This window comes from Rana temporaria, chromosome 5 (genome assembly GCF_905171775.1).
Source record: "Rana temporaria chromosome 5, aRanTem1.1, whole genome shotgun sequence".
In the NCBI taxonomy this organism is placed as follows: domain Eukaryota; kingdom Metazoa; phylum Chordata; class Amphibia; order Anura; family Ranidae; genus Rana; species Rana temporaria.
In genome coordinates, this window is record NC_053493.1 from 105,774,626 (window position 1) to 105,781,672 (window position 7,047).

Sequence of the window (7,047 nt, forward strand, 5' to 3'; positions counted from 1 at the left end):
TTTGGTTCACATGATTTTATATTTTAAACCTATTTCATTTTGTGGTCATACACATTGCATTCATCCTCACTCAGTGAGACTAATTTAGCAGAAGGTTAATTACAGGTTTAATTAGTCACCTTAGCGCTGTTAGTGCTTCTATTCAGAGACACATTGCTTTTGAGTTCCTTGTTAGGCTTGTCGAGGAACTCGACAAGCTTGCTTTGCATACACACGCTCAAGACAAAATCTCCTCATTCCAAAACGCGGTGACGTACAACATATACAATGGCAGGGGAAGTTCGATTCCACTGGCACAACCCTTGAGGCTGCTTTTGCTAATCTCATGTTACTGCGTGTTAAGTTAAAGTTAGGTAAGAGACGATTTGCACTTTTCCGACTGTTACACCGTGAAAAATGTTTTATCTCCATTACAAATGCTACTATTACCGAAGGTGCGCTCCCGTCTCATACTTTATTCTGAGCATGTGCGGGTTTCTTAGCATACACACGATCGTGTTTCTCGTCGAAAACCAGCCCGACGAGGAACACGACAAAGATATTGAGACTCCCATTGAGGAAAAAGAGAACTTGTTCTCTTTTTTCCTCGTCGAGTTCCTCGACAGTTTCCTTGATGAAAAACGTACACACGGCCGGTTTCCTCGGCAAAAAAGCTCTCCTACCAAGTTTCTTGATGGATTCTGTCAAGGAAAACAATCGTGTGTACGAGGCCTATCTCAGGATGTCCAAGTGGACTTGCCTGATACAGCTTCAGTGTAAAATTTCCAGGGGTCACCTTTTAAGGTGCCCAAATTACGGCTTTGAAATAGTGCTTATATATATATATATATATATATATATATATATATATATATATATATTTTTACTCTCAGTGCCATAAATGCCTTGGTACAGTAAGCTATTGATGCTGTTAATAATGTGATAATATGAAAACATTATGCCTAATAAATTCTCCTAATTCTTCAACTGTGGAGAAATCAATGCTAAGAAAAACATAAAATAACACATAATAAGTATTACCTAGACCTTTCTTTTCATACAAAAGAAAAAACAGAATGACTCCATTTGTAGTTATCACAATGCTATATTCATGGGTAATTATGGCAATATAAAGCACATTCAAATATTCTACCTGATTACCACCTTTTGATTAACCAAATGCAAAATAAGGTATACTACACCATGCAGGCATGATATATGTTAGTAGATTATATTTTGCCATATGAACACAGGCTCTCTTTGGCTCACATATAAACAAAGGCCTAGATACTCAAAGGACTTACGACGGCGCAGCGCCATGTACGCTGTCGTAAGTCCTAATCTCACCCGTCGTATCTATGTGACTGATTCTTAGAATCAGTTATGCATAGATATCCATTAGATCCGACAGGCGTAAGTCTCTTACGCCGTCGGATCTAAACTGCATTTTTTTGACCGCTAGGTGGCGCTTCAGTCGAATTCCGCGTTGAGTATGCAAATTAGCTAGATACGCGAATTCCCGAACGTATGCGCGCCCGACGCAGTAAAGTTGCAACGTTTACGTTAGGCTTTTCCCGGCGTAATGTTGCCCCTGCTATATGGTGGCATAAGTGCGGCGCAACAATGTTAAGTATGGCCGTCGTTCCTGCGTTGAAAATTTAAAAAGTTATGTCGTTTGCGTAAGTCGTCCGTGAATGGGGCTGGACGTCATTTACGTTCACGTCAAAACCAATGACCTTGCGGCGTACTTTGGAGCAATGCACACTGGAGCATGCGCCGTTCCGAAAAAACGTCAATCACGTCGGGTCACAGTAGTTTTGCATAAAACACGCCCCCCTGATCCAAATTTGAATTAGGCAGGCTTACGCCGGCCGAATTACACTATGCCGCCGCAACTTACTGAGCAAGTGCTTTGAAAATACAGCACTTGCCCGTCTAAGTTGCGGAGGCGTAACGTAAATCGGATACGTTACGCCACCGCAAGTATACGCCATTCTACAAGAATTTGGCCCACAATGCCTAAGTGAGGGAGGATGAAAAATATTACATCTGAACAATATAAAGTGAAGACAACAAGCACCTCTCTTTCCCCTTAAAAAAAGCAAAGGTTTTTACATGAATGCACCTGTTCAATAACTGTGTATGTAACTTACGTAGGTGTACCAGCGGGGTAAATAGAATCATCATGCCTGTGCTGATTTTTTGATTACTTTCTTTAAGGCCTTGTACACATGATCGCAATTTCCATTGAAAAAAGTCAGACTGACTTTTTCCATCGGAAATTCCAACCGTGTATATGCCGTGAATTCCATCGGAGATTACATAGAAAACATGTTCTCTTTTCCTCTGATGGAATTCTGTCGGAATTCTGATGTAAATTTGGTCGGACAAAGGTCCGATCGTGTGTACAGGGCATAACAGTTTTTTTTTGTGTAGGTAACATGGGTTTAATTCTATTGTTATCTTTTCAAAGCTGGAGGACAAAAAAATATGTAAAATTCATATATACAAAGCAATAACTAGAAAAGCAGACACCATATCTTAATTAAGCTTGTTCTCTATTTTTTTCCCATAAACTGTAGGGACAGGGAGTTTACTGGTTTGTGGTGATGGTATCATCTGTATGGTAGTCTTTTATTTGATTCAATTTCTTCCCATGGCATAAAGCAAAACTAAAACATACAGTAAAAGAAATAGAACACAAATATACATGTCAGTTTTGAATTCTATCCCAATAGCTTTTGGTTATCCGTGTTAAAATGCAGCACTGTCACCTTCTGTAAGCACTGCTCTTCTCTTCCTCTTTCCTCTTCCTAATAATATAAATAGGAATTCTAACTGCTTAGGATGTCTGTGAACACCTTTACAGCTGTTTTATCTTGCCTGGCATAGCAATTACATTCACTTTCTTATAAAGACAAAGTCAAGCATACGTACTTTATTTGAAAAATGAATGATAAAACTTTCAGATAAATGAGTTTCATTAATTAAATCCAGTCCCAATTTTGCTAAATATATATGCTGTAAATAATGTATGAGATACTAATATATCTTCCAATCTTTACATGAAGGCTTCCAAACAGGCAATGGGGTAAAAGGATTAGATTGTAACAGTTTTTTTTTCTTTCTAGAATTTTAGTAGGCATACTATACGTATGTGTTATTTATTAGAAAGGGATTTACAGTTTTCATGTTTTTGGTAGGACAAGGTTGGCTAAAACTTGCTTATCTTTTGCAAAATAATTCTTATGGACCAATACAAGGTACATTATACTTACTGTATATCACTATTGTAAAAATGTATGATTATTAGTAGAAAAGCAGTACTGTAGAAAATGCAGTACCAGTAATATAAGTTCAATGTTTGTTTTTCATTTGTATTTATGTTTATTTTAAACAGGCAGAATGTGCAAGTTTTGTACATATGGTATATTTTCAGCCTTAAGAGTCAGTAATTGCAATAACACATACTGTAGACATTTCCCTTCCTGTAGAATATTATTTTTTTCAGTGTAAAAAAACATGACCTATATGTTCATTCTGTATGAACAGGTAATGTTTACATGACTTTTAATGAAACATATTAAAAATATTGTCTTCCTTCATGTTGTTTGTATGTTGTAATTCACACATTTCCTCCATGTTGATTTGCAGTAAGCTCAAATGGTACATTATTTAAGCAGACTTTGCTTCTGGTAAAAATTATAAACAACCTTAAGAAAATATCTTCGTCCATTCAATAAATACCTGAATTTCATGTTTCCATTGTCTGCTTTTCTGGTTGAAATGACTCCACAAAGAATTTAATCTGATGCCCCCCTGTGTTTATTATCATCATTAAAAGATCATTGAAAAAGATGCTGAGTTCCCTTCCTGTACACACAGTACATTAGCTTTTGACTAATTAAGAAAAAAAAAATCCCACCAATAGCATTTTTCAGTCTCAGGCCCCGTACACACGACCAGTTTCCTCGGCAGAATTCAGCTTCCGACCGAGTTTCTGGCTGAATTCTGCCGAGAAACCCGACCGTGTGTACAATTTCGCCGAGGAAGCCGACGAGGAGCTCGACGAGGAAATAGAGAACATGTTCTCTATTTCCTCGTTGTTCTATGGGAGCTCTCGGCCCGCCGAGCTCCTCGGCGGCTTCAGGGCTGAACTGGCCGAGGAACTCGATGTGTTTGGCATGTCGAGTTCCTCGGCCGTGTGTACGGGGCCTCAGACTTTACTCTTCCCAAATCTTAATTTTTATAACCACCAAGTACAATACATTGGGACAACCCACCCAAAGAGAATTCAAGCAAGCCCCACAAAGCCAGCAACCATATTACATAAGGAGGGCACACATCAGATTATTCACCTTTCAAGAACCTTATTAACTAAACAGCCCCTCACGCCTCCGCAGACTCTTACCTGACTGACTGTCAGAGTAAGGCAGAAGAGACAGACAGGAGGGATGTGACTGGCTGTATAATGAAGTTATTAAACAATAAAGAACTGTGTGTAACAAAATTGTTGGACTTATTTTATCTAGGCTAATATAGAAGACCCAATGGGGTATTGCAAGACCTTTTGATCCACTAAAGTTGGGTGGTTCTCACTACATTTTAAGAAGAACAAAAGCACAGAGTCTGTGTGCAGCCAGTTACATAGCAACATATTGGTGGAACATTTTTTTTTTACTTGTGTCCTAGAATACCTTGGGCAAGATACTTTGAAAAATGTGATTGCTCTTTGCAATGAAACGTCTTCTTTCATACAATATAAAGCCCGCTATACACTAGTAATATTTCAAAGGAACATTCTTTAAATAATCATTCAAACATTTTTATGAAAATTCTTTGTACATTAGATGACTGAACAAATGTTGTTCGAAAGTACTTCAAAAAGTTTTTTTGTTTTTAACATTTTAGAATGAATGTAATTTCCTGAACAAAAATCACAAACACTGTTGGAAATTTGTTTGCTGGAGAAAAAGTTTCCACCCTACTCATTCGAATTTTCTTGCCACTGTGGTTAAAAATGAATGTCAGGTTTACCCCACTAACAATTAGAAAATCAAAAACGTTCTTAAAATGAAAAAAAAATATGAAATTCTACTAGTTCATAGCCAACTTAAATCTAATAACACACTAGCTACTTTTATTTAATATGTGTATAATGTTAAATGTGAGTTAGGGACATTACTTATTCATGAAATTTGACAGCTGTTGGGTTAGCCAGAACACTTGTTAATAGTGGAATAACTATCCTGCTAGGAACATTGTCAATAACAGAGCTTAAAATACAAAGCAAGGCATAAAAATACACACCTTTTAATATTAAGCACACTTACGTCTTTTGTAAATGTTCAGACACTAACACAAAAATATATATGATGTCTTTAATAAAAAAAAAATTGAATGACCTTGTTTGGCATTTAAAATAATGGTAAAGTAGATATGTTACCTCTAAACTATTACTTTTCAGAGCAGGCAAGGGGAGATCATACTGTTGGGGTGGGAGCAGAAAGGGGCCGATTATTACAGGAGATGATATTATATTAAACCTTATCTGCTTTTAGCCCTTTCGCTGCCGGGGCTGTTTTTTCTTTTTCATTTTTTGCACTCATGTTTGAAAAATCATTTTAGACCTGAAGATTACACAAAACCCCAAACATTTAATATTTTCTGAAAGCAGACACCCTAGAGAATAAAATAGTAGTAGTTCCAAATTTTTATGCCACACTATATTACCACAAAGGTCTACCGCAATATTTCAGAAAAAACACACAAACGGTACTGTGGGGTTGTCAGAGCGATCAGGTGGCAGCGGCGCCACCCGAATGCGAGTTAGGGACAGGCAGGAGTCTGCCTGTCAGATTCACACACAATTCCGGTGTCTACAGCCACCGGAATGTGTGCAATACCCCCTCCACCATTAGGAAAGGGTTAAAGAAGAACTTTATTTAATTTTATTTCACATAATCCTTCTTTATTAAATTACAAAATGTTGCATTCCTTGTCATTAGAAACAAACCATGAAAGAGACTTGAAAGAAAAGGAGAATACATGGTGTCACAAGCTTTAATTCCACAAAACAAAACTACAACACAACAGAATAGACAGGGGTATCTCAAAAGCCTTGTACACACAATCGGAAATCTAATGGAATCTAATCCTATGGATTTTTCGTCGGATATCTGATGAAGCTGACTTTCATCAGTCATGCCTACACACCATCAGTCAAAAATCCGTGCCAAAACGCGGTGACATAAAACACTACGACGTGCTGAGAAAAATTAAGTTCAATGCTTCCGAGCATGCGTCGACTTGATTCTAAGCATGCGTGGATTTTTGACCGATGGACTTCCACACAGACGATCATTTTCTTCTATAGTTTTTTTATCCATAGGGAAAATTTACAACATGTTTTATTTTTTTTACCGATGGAAACCAAACCGATGGGGCCCACACGCGATCGGTTTGTCCGATGAAAAAAGGCCATTGGTCTGTTTTCATCGGACAAACCTATAGTGTGTACAGAGCTTTAGAGTAACAGTAAAAACAGATCAACTTGAAAAGAATCTATTGCAGCTGAAAGATTAGTCTTGGTAGCTCTCTCTTGTCCAGGGATCTTTTGTGAATTTTCCTGTTGAAAGATTGCACACGATATCTAAATGCAACTGTATAAATAAAAAGTAACAAACACACAAGGGAAATTCCTGTCTCAGCAAATGGCCATGTGTAACAAACATCATCATAACAGTACTTAAATAATGACTGTGAGAAAAGGCAATGCAGAAGGGTAATTCTCATATTCAGAAGGAGACATGAGGACAGAATTGTCTCTATTAATGGAATAAACATTTTCTCTTTAATAAAGTTATAAAAAAAAAAATTAATTGTACAAACAGCATAAAACATGACTATACTGAGACCCAAGCTAAGCAACTAAAAGTAAATAATAATCTAGACATAAATGTGACTTGAATTACATTATAATTACATTACCCCAAAAATTCAGTCTGAGGCCTTGTACACACGACCGTTTTCCTTGGCAAAATCCATCAAGAAAAATGCTGGCAGAGC